Raw genomic sequence first — 14,969 nt, 5'->3', positions numbered from 1 at the left:
CTTAAAGAGCGGCCATACAATGTTCGCGATTATGTGTCCCTCCTGTCGTTTCATTAGCATTAAGATGGTACCATTAAGGTCTTGCTGCCGCATTCTCCATAACACAACCAAGTCCGTGCTGTGGGGCATTATCGCCTAGCTAAGGGGTCTTAGCTTGATGCCCCTACACGCATTGTCTAAGTGCATAAATATCACTCCTTAGGGTTGCCTTCCATTGCCTGGAGATAGTAAAACTGATACTCACCCTGTTCCTCTTGCTAGCCTTAATTGGCGGTAGACTAACTGCACAAGACTGCATGCCAGTGTGTGCACAGTACTTTTCCCCTCCTATTATTTTCACAGCCACATGCTACGCTAAACCATAGCGTAGCGTCTTTCTACCCCTCATAGCGGCCATTGTGACGCACAATTAAAGAGATGTTTCCTTGACTTGATTCAATATTTGCATGCGTGTTAAAAAAAGACCCGCGGAGGATTCATAAGGGGCGGACTCATCCCCGTGGGCCCCCAGACTCGTCTCCGTCCTTATTTAGCGCGACAATTATAGCCGCTGACGTGCTCGCGGTTCCGTAGCGGCTCCCTCTGCACTTTATAAATATGTTTATCCGATGATAATTGGCCATTAAATTCGTAACTGACAAGTGTGAAAATGCCACCCAGCAGCCATCCGCCTGCCAGGAGAATGAAAGCGGCCGGCAGCGGTGGCGATGCCGTCGTCGCGTGCAGCGGGCCGCGGTAGAAGGCCAGTGAGCGCCACGTCAGACGCCTCTCCCGCGGCCGAATTAAAAGACAAATCTAATCTGCCTCGGCAGCTGCACGTTTTCTGTGCTTATAATCTCTGCGAGCAAAACCGCTCTATGGTTCTCTGCAGAGGAGTGGGTCTTAATTCCATGTTCTAACACTGCTAGTTTAGATCTTCCGTCGATTGGGAGAGCGCTAATTTGTGTTTTTGAACCGGGGCAAGTGGCAGCCCTTTGATCTCATTATCAGCAAATTTTATATTCAATTACTGCTGCTGGAGCTCTTTGAGGGACACAATGCAAAATTGGATTCCATTTAGCTTAGTATTTGTTCAGCTCGAGCTGATGGTTATCAGGGACCTTCAAAGCATGCGAGTTCATGAGCACTCAAGGTTTTTCGAAAACCTTGCCAAGGCATATCAAAAGAAGAGCAGTGAATTCTTGTCCTTTGGTCCGTCCAACTGTCTTGGCCAGTGGACAAGCCACTAACGCAAATCAGCCCTACCCAATTATCGTAATTACAGACAATGAGCAAAAAAGAACAAAAAAGATATTGTTTAGGGTATGGAGCAGACTTTGCCTGCTGGGCAAAAAATTTCCTTTATCAGTTTTTTTCTTTTTCTTTTTATAAATTTAGTCCAGATTTTTTGGTTCAATAGTAGCTAAATCAGTGAGAGAAGGTTGAATCAGCAAACATCCCCTGTTATTTATTTGATGCAATGGAATGGGAAGAGGAACACTGTCATGGTTGACATTTGGATCACAGCACACAGTTTGGCAAGAGCAGGAGGTGCTGACCGTGACAGAGTGATTGCCACTGGAATGTGATGAAGTCGTCTTTCACATAGGCACCGTTAATTCTCCTCACATTGGCCAATCAGCAGCGGCCCATATTGTGCGACGTGGGGCTGCTGCTACAGAGAGAATGGTGATGGTTTCTGTGCCCTGGACCCAGTGATGGAGAGGTGGTGGTTGCTGGGTGAGTGGAGGACCCACCCTGATTGGCGCTGTGGTTTTTGAAAGTCATGTGACGGGATCACATGGTAGTAACTATGATCATACCGCCATGACGTGTCACAGGACCGACAACAGTGATGGGTTAAATACGGGGAATACCGATGGAGGGAGAAGTTACTTTTCAAAACATTTCTAGCTGGAACATCAGGTGAAGTTAGTTCTTTCTCCAATAGTTACTTAAGTCAGGTGGGCTAGAAGGAACACTAGTATACTGTAGCAAGTGGGTCAGGAAGTGTTCCCCTGGAATACAGATTCACCGTGGGACTGCCATAAATGAGTGGCCCTTTCACTAGTGGATTATGACCAGGGAATTTGGAGCTGTTGCTCTTGTCTCAGTGAACCGTGGTCCAAGGAGAAAACTCCTCAGATGATGAGTGCCATCACAAATCATTGTTTTATGCACATTTAAATCAGGAATTCTCCAATAGGAGACTCTCCCCAGCCTTGGAGTGGCTCCCCTTTGAAGAGGCCCAATCTCATTAGTGTGAATGTCATGGTGGGGACTGCGGCCCACCCCACACAGCCAATGAAATCACCCTAGAGGCAGAACGTGAACGGGGTGAAGAGAAAGTGACTGGGCATCTCCCCAGGACCCCTGATTTTGTTGAACGGCTCTTGGACCGTGGGTATCTGAGTTCATTCATGTGCAAAACAGATGAGGAACAGACAAGACTTTTTGGGCACGGTTTCCAAACCTACAAGGATGACTTACAGAGAGAAATACTGGAAACACAATGCAATGGAATTCTCTGGCATGCAGAGGACTGACAGCTGAGGCTCTGAGTGCTTGAGGAACAGTGACTTTATCACATGTGGAGGCAAAATGCTGGTGCACGGTGCTGAAGGCAGATATAAGACATCTGATATACCTGGTAGGGGTGTCTTTGTCCCCCCCCCACCACCACTGATGTTCTCTAAAACCTTCCTGACAGATGAACTGTCCAGGATGTGGCTTGTTGAATAAGGAACATTTTCTGCTCTGCTTCAAACAGTGCACTGTCCACAGCAGTACTACAAAGTGAAATTATAATGACAAAAATGATGTGAATCAATAAGAAATAAGTCATTTTCACCTTTGAAGGCCCCCGGCTCTCACTTTTATTTATTTAAAGGTGTGTGGAGGTTTTTGGAGCTGTGCTTTAAAAATTACATCACCCTTCTGAGTGCGGTTTCATGTAGTGATATTCAGAGGCTGAAAAGAATAGGCATTTGTGCATAAAGAATTCACGGGATGCAGGGACAGAGTCCTAGCTGTAAGCAGCACTATGGTAAAAGTAAAAGTATAAGCTACAGGTGTAGAAGTAGGAGCACTTGAACCAAGAAAACACAAAATAGTTGGAAGATACAGGTCATGTTGGGCTTCCACACACCCTTTGTGCTTGGTATTGCTCTGCATCCTGTTGACACAAGTCTGGCAAGTAGCCCTTTGCAGTGTGCACACAATGCATCCCATTCATTAGATAAAAGCTTCAGCCACATAATCATACAGCATAATAAAATGATGGGCAGCATTGACCGGATACTGCAGTGCCTGTTGGCGGCACAGGACTGTGACTGAGGCCAGACTTCTTCCTAACTAAAGCCTCCAGCAAGCATGCAGCACCATCCCCTCCACAGTAAACACATGCAGATTGCATGTTCAGCAAGTCTAAGTCAATGCAAATGGCCGGGTCCAGCAGCGCAATCATTTACGTTAGCCTTGTCCTCATGCGGGTCAGCGGTCCCCGTGACGGCTACCTGTGTAAAGGGCCGGAGGTCAATTTCATGGTGAGGGGGCAGCAGGAGCCAGCTGAAGGTCCTCTTCCATGGAGGTTTACCTTGTGACAATTGAACATTAAGTTATCACTCTTAAGAGTTTCGTAAGCATAGCTAACAAACACAGTACACTTTGACCATGTGACCCAGATCAGATGCTTTTCCTGCCATAACTCGATATAGATAGATTAGGCGCAACAGATGGTCCCGTCGCCTGGGTCGCATGTCTCCGCACATCTTGCGCAACGTGTCCTGTGAAAACTCTGTTAATTTTTAATAAAATATTTCCTTTCAAAGTGCCAGCTCAGGATTTAAGCCCTTTGCGTACACTTCAGAAACTAAAGTTTGGTGTTATCCCTAATCACCGCTCCAAATGAAAAGGGCGTTAAGCCTCATTAGGACGCCTGCGCTGTGACGATTTTATTGGAAGTGGGAGATGAAAATTGCCTGGATTAATGTGTTAATCCACCTCTTTAAAATGCTAATGTCCATTTTATGCACATTAAATCTCAGTATGTATTTTTTCTTTGATGCGTGCAATTTCTATCAATTAAATAGAAAGGAGTGGAACAGGCAGAGTGCAGATTAGTTCTCCTGCTCCGAGCGTGAATTTCGTCTTTCAGGCTCAATTTGGGCCGGAAAACCACGATTGGCGCTAAATATTCAGAATGGCTCAGCGAAATGAGAAAATATCAGCACCCTGGCACGACTAAAGCCCTTGGAAATATCTGCCCCACCACACCTCTAGATAAAGTGCACTTCAGCTGGGGGGGGGGGGGTATTTATATTCAGCAGCATGGCCGGTGTGTGAATCTTGAATCGCACACGGGTTTCACGGCAGACACAGCCGCAGTTTTCATTCAGTCTTCGCTCTTTCCCGGACGTAGAGGTTATCCCCAGAATCAGTGGCTTAGCTCTTGTTAGACATATGTTGTCGCACTTGTATTTCCTATATATTCTGTTTATTTTGATGTCCTGTACAAGGCTGACGTGTTTGGTTTTGTCAGTAGTGCGTATATGAAATTAGGCTATTTTTATCCCTAACAGTTCCTACCCTCTGGGATTCGGTGAATGATTTTCTGTATATGATTACACGCAAATACTCAGGTAAAACAGTCAACTGTAGAAAACATTTAGCTGATAATCACTTAGCTGATTTTTAAAGGTTACACATTTATCTAAAAGAGAGAAAATTTAATCCAACGTGATGTTTATGAATTATGAATGACTTTGTGATATTCAATTTATTTACTTGGGTAGCAGCACTATCCAGAAGAAATGCAAAAAATACCTGAGTAAACTGCATATGATTTAGCTAATGGGATGCTATCGATTAAGTGACTGCATATTGTGCAAGTTAATTAGCTTTTTATCTCAATGAAAAGTTTCTGAGCCAGTTGAGCCAGTTATCCCAGTTAAGCTGGGAAACAAAGCCCACGAAGTGGTTAATAGAGCCACACGGGCGGTCGCAGCTCCGTGGCACGGCAGGCTGAAGACAGCGAGACGACATGGTTTACGCCATCCCAGTGTGCGGTGGGTCTGGCCCTAAACTGGTCCCAGATTGGCCACACAGAGGCATACTGTATGTGAGAACGTTAGGTCCCCTGAGACTGCAGACAGGACACATTTACCAGATGAAGATTGAGCTGCTCTGGAGTGTGGAGACTGATTTATTTGGTGGGGGGGGGGGGGGGGCTTCTGAGCTCCATATCTCTCTCTCTCTCTTTCTCTCTCTCTCTCTCTCTCTCACACACACACGCTCTCTCACTGCCTTGGTCGCTGTCTAACACCTTCCTGGTGGCCAGAGGATAATTCCAACATATACTCCAGCCCATTCACAGGCAATAACACTCCAGTATTAAGCTAAAGAAAAATATACATTTAGATTACAGTGTCTGCACAGCACTGCACAAAAAAAAAAAAGTTCAAATCCCCTCAATCTGTCCCTTTTCATGCGGCGCCCCCGGTGTTCTTAGCGTCAGAAAGTGGCCTGCCATTCTTATGTAAATAGTTTCATTTACAGGCAGAGAAACCCGAGAATTATCTGATAAAACAAAATGGAGTTGGGGGGAGTGAGATAGCACCGTGGTTAAGGGCATGACCGCAGTGCTCGCAGTGAGCAGAGGACAGCGCCCAGGGCCCGGCCCCATGCGAGCAGTGCTCGCAGTGAGCAGAGGACAGCGCCCAGGGCCCGGCCCCATGCGAGCAGTGCTCGCAGTGAGCAGAGGACAGCGCCCAGGGCCCGGCCCCATGCGAGCAGTGCTCGCAGTGAGCAGAGGACAGCGCCCAGGGCCCGGCCCCATGCGAGCAGGACGCCAGTACGGGCCCCCCCCCCCAGCATATGTGGTGCCCCGAGCGGGACGGCCCATTCATTAGAGACCTGCCTCATCCGCTGTGATGTATTCTGTCTCGCCGATTGTGGCCCATTTCGCTCCGGAAATTAGGCACCCACTCCTTTGTGTGATTAAATCCTTGGAAAATGAGGCCTCCGCTCAAATTAGGAAGCACGCAGTGCCCATCGACGGCGTGGAGATGGAGGAGGCTGCAGTGTGATTCGTTACAGGGCAGTGACTCCCCCTGAAGGGGGGATATCGGCCAGTGTGTATGTGAGCGACCTGTGTACCCACGGGGCTCCCAGTTAAGACAATGTAGTCTCATTGGGACGTGTCGTGTAGCAGATTCTGTGGCGGTGGGGTGCCTTGAGGACTCTGCCTGACCCCTGACAAAAATGAGGCACCAAAACCTCCATCGCATAGTCAAAACATCCACTTGGTGGTACACATGCATGTGCACAGGTTAGACCTGGCGTGGTCTGGCTGTGGTCGGCCCCTTGCAAAGCTTCCTCTGGTCCCCGCCACCGCGGAATCGCTTGCCTTAGGTTTCCCTGCCCGTATATCAGCCCTGTCTTGTACAGACACTGTTTACGTACAGCACAAGTTCAAACCACCCACCCCATTGAACCAAAGGCTCTTTATTTCCTCTGGGAAAAAAAAGCTTTCCTTCCCAAACATGGAAACTGCTTTCTGTTGTCTACTCCCCACAAGAGAGAAGAGAAAACAAAGTAAAATAATGGAATGGCACCATCTTTTACTGGTAGCCAGACCTCTGAACCCCCCTCGTTGCGGAGGGGAAAAGGTTTAAGGGTGTGGCTGATTTTTTTTCTTGCTTTTTTGTTGCTTATGTATTTTTGAGCTGGAATTAGCGGCGCTGTGGGTAAAGAGAAGCACACGGCGGTCTTTGTAAATTTGTAATTATGTCGCTTGTCCTCCCTCTACATGTGGATGACCAATGGGAGCACTCAGGGGGGGGGGCTCACAGTTCCCGTGTTGTCAGGAGGGTTTGCTGAAACAGGTGTGGCCAAGGGACAGCAGTGATTTCCCAAAACATGAGGCCTGCCAACGCTCAGGAAGGGTGTGTCAAAAATGCAAAAAACATCGTGGTTTTGCAAAATTAATGTTTATTTTAATGTTAATCAACATTTGCTAGGCAACTAACTGTAATCACTCATCTGTGTACTACTCACAAAGCTGGGGGGGGGGGGTCATTGTGGTGCTCCAACAGTGCTACTCGTTCCTCCTTAAGGTCAGGATCCGCGCGTGAGTCAGCCCAATAGGTGCCTGTGCACAATGTGATGTCACTCTTAATACACTTTATCATCTGTCAGTCCACCCTGTCACCAAGCCTTATGCAAATGAGGGAGGAAAAAGAAGAGCTGTATGGGATATGCTTCCCTTAGTCAGATCAGGTCACTTACAAAATCAGCTAAAAAACAAAGAGCACACTTGTGAAACCCCCTGTTAGAGGTAAAACAATTTTAGCAAGCTTTGCGTATTCCCTGCTTCCTGCCTTACACACCTCTGCATATTCCCTGTTTCCTGCTTTACACACCTCTGCATATTCCCTGCTTCCTGCTTTACACACCTCTGCGTATTCCCTGCTTCCTGCTTTACACACCTCTGCGTATTCCCTGCTTCCTGCTTTACACACCTCTGCATATTCCCTGCTTCCTGTTTTACACACCTCTGCATATTCCCTGCTTCCTGCTTTACACACCTCTGCATATTCCCTGCTTCCTGTCTTATACACCTCTGTGTATTCTCTGCTTCCTGCTTTACACACCTCTGCATATTCCCTGCTTCCTGCTTTACACACCTCTGTGTATTCTCTGCCTCCTCTGCTTCCTGTCTTACACACCTCTGTGTATTCTCTGCCTCCTCTGCTTCCTGTCTTACACACCTGTGTATTCTCTGCTTCCTGTCTAACACATCTCTGTGTATACTCTGCTTCCTGTCTTACACACCTGTGTATTCTCTGCTTCCTGCCTTACACACCTGTGTATTCTCTGCTTCCTGCCTTACACACCTGTGTATTCTCTGCTTCCTGCCTTACACACCTGTGTATTCTCTGCTTCCTGCCTTACACACCTGTGTATTCTCTGCTTCCTGCCTTACACACCTGTGTATACTCTGCTTCCTGTCTTACAGACCTGTGTATTCTCTGCTTCCTGTCTTACACACCTGTGTATTCTCTGCTTCCTGTCTTACACACCTGTGTATTCTCTGCTTCCTGCCTTACACACCTGTGTATTCTCTGCTTCCAGTCTTACACACCTCTGCTTCCTGCCTGACATCAGTCCCCCTCTTACTTCCTGGCATTTTCCTCATCTGCACTTCTGACAGAGCATCCGCTGACAGCCTCGGGAATATCTTTGCTGACCCTTGCCTCACCTACACGCTTTCCAAACATGGCGCCGGGTGCTTGGAGACGACTTTTATGCTCGCAGTGTTTACATTTTATTTGCTTTACTGATGCACGTGGCCAGCAGCCAAAATGTGAGCCGTCTCCTTAAGAAAGCTGTAACTCAATGATTGTTTGTCTTCAAACTTTATTATTTTACATCCATGTGGGACTGATTCTGTGTTTGACACTGAAAAGCACTGCTGTTGCATTACCAACTTCAGTAGTGGTACTACAGCTTCCTTTGAATCTAAAACCGAAGGACATCAATGACTCGGTAAACAACACAGCACAGATTCAGCAGCAGTAGCTCTGGCGGTAGCTCCCTCCGTCACCCGCTCAACTCGCGTATTTCCATCTACATTAATTAGGAAACGGGGGCATGTGAAGGAGGCGTTAATAGGCAATTCCATTAAAACCAAGAGGAAATGAAAGCGGATGGTGCTGATTGTGTCTCCAGATGAATTATGCAAAACGTGGCCTTCCCTTGATTGACCCACCCCCACTTCCAAAGAGGCACCGGGTATTTAGGATTCTGTCTTTGATTGAGGGGCAAAGTGAGCTCTCTTTAAAAAAAAAAAAAAAGTGGGTGGTACTAAAATAGCTGAAGGGGGTGTGGTTAATTTGCATTTGGGCGTGGCTCCATTCATCTGCCACGCCTCCTCAGTTTGAATGGCAGTCAGCAGGTACTGTCCTTTAAGTAATTATTTTCATTGTAATTTACCTCACCTGGCTTTAATTAAAAGGTATTCGGAAACTTGTTAGACTGAGACTCTGGGAGTGGGCTGGAGTGGTTAAACCACTCAGTGAACCAGTAAAACAACAAAACAAGACCAGGGCTCTCTTTTCATTATATGTTCGCTTTATTATGCATTTCCACAACTGTTTCACTTTATCTTTCCTTGTGAAGAAACCAGTCGCTTCTCTTTATCGTAATAAATTCAGGAAATGCTGCATACAAATGTGAGGAATTTCATGACATTAGATGGACTTTTTAATGTCCTTCTGTCCTCTTTCTGTGTTCCTAGCGATGAGGTGTTGGACACCATGGGGGGAAGCTGGTCCATCACAGGGCACAAATACACACAGTCACACATGTTCACAAAGTCACAAGCTTCTATAACCAGCGAACTGCTGTGCAAACATGGGGACTCTGCAGACACACACCTGCGGTAGGTTTCAAATCCACACTGAGCCTCTTCGCATCCGGCGTCAAAAGTAACAAGCGTGTTTCTGTATATGTTTTTCTTATTGTGAATAACTAGCTATAAAAGTGTTATTGCGTATCCATTCATAAAATGTAGCAAAGAAATATCATTTTTTTAATTGGCTGAAAGGGTCCATCCATTTGCTGTATCTGTTTGTCCTATGGTTTGTCATATGGTTCGGACCCAATCACAGATGCTACAGACACAAGGCAGGGAATAACCCAGGATGGGGTGTCAATCCATCACAGGACACACACACACACAGGTTTATAATTATATATCTTTGTAGGGACTCTTCATTCATTTCTATGGGGCTATGGGGAAAACTCTTTTGCATTTTTATTTTGTTGATTGCATTCACTTATTTTTGTGGAGACCTGAGAAATAACATGTATTTATTACATTATGGTGGACATTTGGTCCCCACAATGTAATATAAACATAATACACACACACACACACACACACGCAGGCACAGGACTCTCCATTCATTTCTATGGGCATAACCCAAATCCTAACATGACAACCGTAGCCCCCACCTAGTCCAAACCATAAGTAACTAAGCAAAATAAAAGACTTTTGGCAGTTTTAGTTTTTTGATTGCATTCACAGATTTTTATAAAACTGAGCTTATCCTTGTGGGGACTGAAAGAATATCTCCACAAGATAAAAAGTTACAGGTTTTGATCACATTGTGGGGAAATCTGGTCCCCGCAATGTAATAATTATTGCAGAGATAATTGTAATTCACCTCAGCATGTTTTTGGACTGTGAACGGAAACCGGAATAGCCAGAGAAAACCCCACGGTGACACAGGGTGAACACTCCACACACGGAGCCGTAGATGAGACTCCAGCCCTGGTCCCAGAGATGTGGGGTAACAGTGCTATCCAGTGCTCGACCGTGCTGCTGGCTGAAAGGCTCATTTTTACTAAATATGATGCCATTTTTGACCATTCAGTTTTGCTTCTCAGTAAGAGTGGCGTCTGCACAATGAAACAGCATGAATGAACCTTTGTTGTGGATGATATTCTGACACACAGTGACTAAGTGTTCTGTTCATGTGTGGAATGATCTGCAGTCAGGCAGCATGTAAGAGGGAAGAAAAGGTCAAAGGGCACGGACAGCTGCCGCATTGCCAAAGTGTGTGGGACAGCTCCCACCTCCTGTCCAGAGAGGGTGAGGAGAGCACTTCATCAGGCGGCCGCTCCCAGCCGAAGGGCCGGGGCCTCCAAGAGGGGGCTGAGAGAAGCAGGCCGAAGCAGGACCTGGGCTGTGGGCAGACGTTTCTCTCCCTTGGAGATCCAGAAACATCAACCATATCTCCACTCTCCTAGTGGCTGTCTCCATTACAGCCTGCGACTCCACTTACAATGTAGCTCATTTTTAATGAAAACCCATGTAGACATATTTGGATTCCAAAACTCTCTATGACACGACTATAGAACGTCTTACGATGCATTTGTACTCATGCTATGTGATGACCGTACTATTACATTTTAAACAGGCATATGGTCACATCATAATGCGGCTTTTTGCTTTGGCTTCCAACATGGTCAGGCCATATTATGGTTTAAACTTAATTCATACCAGAGTTTAACTGCTGCTACAGATTAGATCCTGGGAACATTAAAACTCCTCTTAAAGTAACAGTAAAACACATATAGGGGCTTTTAAATAGTGCGCTTACAGGGGTTTTGTGTCCTGGGTATTTATATAAATTTATCAATATAAATCAACTTTCAGCTAGACACAAAAGTTTGCGGCTGATGTCGTTTATTTATTTATCTATTTATTTGTTTATTTATTTGATATTATTTAGGTTTATTGCAATTGCTGCTCTTTGTGTGTCAGTGGGACTTGACTGTAACTCTGTAATTATCATACTTTATGAGTAACGATTACTATAAAAGAGGGTGCCCAAGCAAGGGTTAGGTGTTGGGGTAGGCAGGGAATGCCGGCTTTGATCCCCAGCAGTAATTGGGGTCATTAGGACCTCACACTGGGCTGTGGGTGTAATTGGCTTCCGCAGACGCAGCCTTTTAAACGTGGGGACGGTGTGGTGGGGAGCGCCATGCCTTTGTTTGCGACGGCCACCACAACGCCTGCGTGTGTGGCTGGACTATTCTCGCAGACATGGGGGCCTGGTTGGGGAGGTGGATTGTTATAACATCGGCATTGGTGCCTGCCCCCCCTTTTAACGAGATGCATTTTACAGGCAGGGGCAACAAGGCTTGGAGCAAAGAGAATTACAGCAGCTTACGGAGGAGAAGTTCAGTCACGTTAATACCGGTTACTCTCCAACGGTAGAGAAAGTCTGCCCCCTGCTGGCCAGCGTTAGGCTTCGCGAGTCTTTGCAAAGTTAAAGCATGCCCTTATGTATACGATTTCATATCTAATTCTATTTTATGACAATTGTGCCACATTTACATAATGAAGTATTTTTTAATTATATAAGGGAATCCCCCAGAACTCACATTACAAGCTGCATATCGTTTCGTGTTGTTAGACAAAATTAAACATTTATTTTATAAATATCCAAACTAGAATCCAAACCAAAACAGTTGGCTAGTAATATGTGTAATATTTACCACGGTGTCTTTTTTCTAATTAGAAAAGTTAAAGGGGAGAGACATGTCTAAATATTACTTTTAATAAAACAAGTTTTTGTTTTATGTCTATTTGCTGTTTATAAAGTACGAATTTGTTACAATACTGATGTTACTTCATTTCATCTGAGATGTTTCCACTTCAGAACCTTTTTGTCACTCAAGGCAAGTCCGTTTAAATTAATTAAACACGCATTGAATCTCGAGTAAGAGGCTCGTGTAATGTGTTTATCTAAATCATACATTCACCTCGTGTTGTCGATTACGAGTACCTTTAAGTGGATGGGTTAACAATATTCAGGCCGCGGTAAGTGTCTAGTTTAATTTAATTCAATAATCCCGATAAATGAAATAAATCCCTTTTGGGGCACTCATTTTCTTGGTTAGGGAGATAATATGAAATGAGGTTCACAGTGAAAAAATTAGGACATTATGGTTGATTGAGCTTTTTCAAAGAGAGGGAAATATCGCTGAGATATTCTTTATGTTTATAATTTTACTTTAATGAATTAACGCATCCATGTGGAAAACAATTGGAAGTGAAAATGGATGAAAATGGATATTAAGATTCAAGGAATGAATAAATTAAGTGAAACCCTTTATAAAATTGCCTTGCGAACAGTGTGGATGTTTTAACGCGTTGTTTTGGAACTGAATGTTTTTATATATTGATATTTCAAGAACTTCAAGCAGACCTAGTTTTGCAGAACAGTGAGTGATGGACATTGTTTAAAATTCACCTGTAAGGCTTATTACTGTATAATGCGTAACTTAGTTTATTCTAAGTGAGAGCCAATTACTTCTGTAGGCGAGCTACAAAAAAAAATATCTTTTCACAATTTAAATATACCAGCATTGGTGTTACATTAAAAAGACGTGAGAATCCCCTTGCCTATATGAATTCAGTGGCCTATACGTTTTATATGGAAATTTCCTGAAATAAACATCATGTTTAGAAAAATTTAATTATATAGGCTGCAAGTAAGTTATGGTAGGTGTTAGGTGTGGAAACGCCAGAATGAGCTTTGATTTGACGGAGATTTTAGTTCCCATGCGAAGTCCCGCACTGTACGGGCTGCGCCGCGCCTTTGCACCTGCGATTCATTTGCAGCGCGTTTAGCACCTTCTAAGTATAGACCAAAGGGCTTTGTCATCTGCTTAAACAATAGCGGAGGGGTTACATGATGTAATGATCAAATCGACTTTTTTTCTTTTTATGAACAACATACTTGGTTTCATGCTCTGCCAAATTAAAAATTAGCACAAAGGAAACGCTGACTGCTGAAACAAGGCCCGAAGGCATAAAATACACACATAGTCATTTCAAGGTACCTTAACGATGATCGGTCAGATGTTAATGCTAGCCTATTATTAAACTGTCGCAATGTTAAAATCAAGAAAAAGCGATGGTGGGTGGCATGTACATCTTAAGAAACGGGTCGGGGAAATAAAAGCGATATTTCTATTCCCAGACCCCAGGAGAAATCACTGATATGCAGTAAAAGATGTGATGTGCAAATTAGATTTAGAAATCTATCTATCTATCTATCTATCTATACACACACACACGCGCGCGCATATATATGTCCAAATGATTTATTTTATAAATGATTAATCATTATTAATATTAACCCGCGACCCTGACCAGGGTAAGCGTTTCCAAGGTGGGTGGATGGACAAATTATTGTAATTGTACTAAGTTATAAATGTCGGGAGGCGTGGAGGTCCTCCAATGAAAGTACAACTGTAGTAATAGTTAATTGGGACGTAATTTCGTCGCCTGATCTTCCAACTTGTTTTCAATATATATTAACTGCGCCTTTGAATAAAAATAAAAATGTATGTATTCGTAATTTTCGGTTTACTATAAGTCTACGATGGAGTAGCTTCTGTTAAACGAATGACATTAAAATTTTAAAAGACACTGGAAAATAAATTAAAATGAAACGATTTTCTTTAAAATCATCTACTGTAAGTAATAAATGGAATACTCGTAAAGCCTTTGTTATTTTTTAAATATTATGGTATCTGATAAAAAAATGTTTTAGAATTTAAAATGACCTCAGAAGAAAATGCACTATTACATATGTGATGTTCTCTTTTTGCGGCTATCAGCGCTGTGCACACGCTTAGTGTGAAAAACGTGAAATGCCAGTCTCCTTGACTGACGACCGTGATGTCCGAGCGCCCTCTGGCGAATTTTGTGAAAACTATACTAATAGTATTGTAACATTTCATGCTATAAACCGCCATCCCGTGATTCTAAGATATAATTGTTCTTTTGGTCATGACCAAACGCAACGTAAAATAGTCTGCACCTTTTAGCGGCATACATTGCTAACAGACAGCCTCTCCAACACCGGTGGCTGAAGTATTACTCAACATGTCAAACCAGCCTTCAGCACTAATCAGGCTAATGGACATCAGGCACATACAGTTGCATACACGCATAAATAAGTGAAAAGCGCCTGCCGAGTAATTAATCTCCCGAATGCAGCTTTTCAGACGTGCTGCAGAAGCTGCTGGCTTCACTCGGAGACCGATACTTGTAAATTAGGCAGCCGGACTAGCCGGTGTTTTGTTGTAACGTCGAGATTGGGCAAGAGTCCGTGCATTATGAACGCACGTCGAAGAGCTCCGACAGCAGCAGACCGTTTGCTAATTAGTGATTAGTGACCTCCCAGTGCTTTCAGCTTATTACGATACTTGTGCGGTAAGTACAGACATGCATACAACTAGCTAAATTATCTATTCATTGCTAGACATTTTGTATGGGCATTTGTATAAATAATCTCATGCCCAGTGCACTGTTTGGCTTTTGTTTACCAGTCAGACTCTGCCAGCTGCTAAAATCCCATGAGATCGGTGAGGTTATAGGAGAATATCAGAGAGCCAAACAATAG

This window comes from Paramormyrops kingsleyae, chromosome 11 (genome assembly GCF_048594095.1).
Source record: "Paramormyrops kingsleyae isolate MSU_618 chromosome 11, PKINGS_0.4, whole genome shotgun sequence".
Lineage (NCBI taxonomy): Eukaryota > Metazoa > Chordata > Actinopteri > Osteoglossiformes > Mormyridae > Paramormyrops > Paramormyrops kingsleyae.
This window is presented reverse-complemented; position numbering follows the sequence as displayed.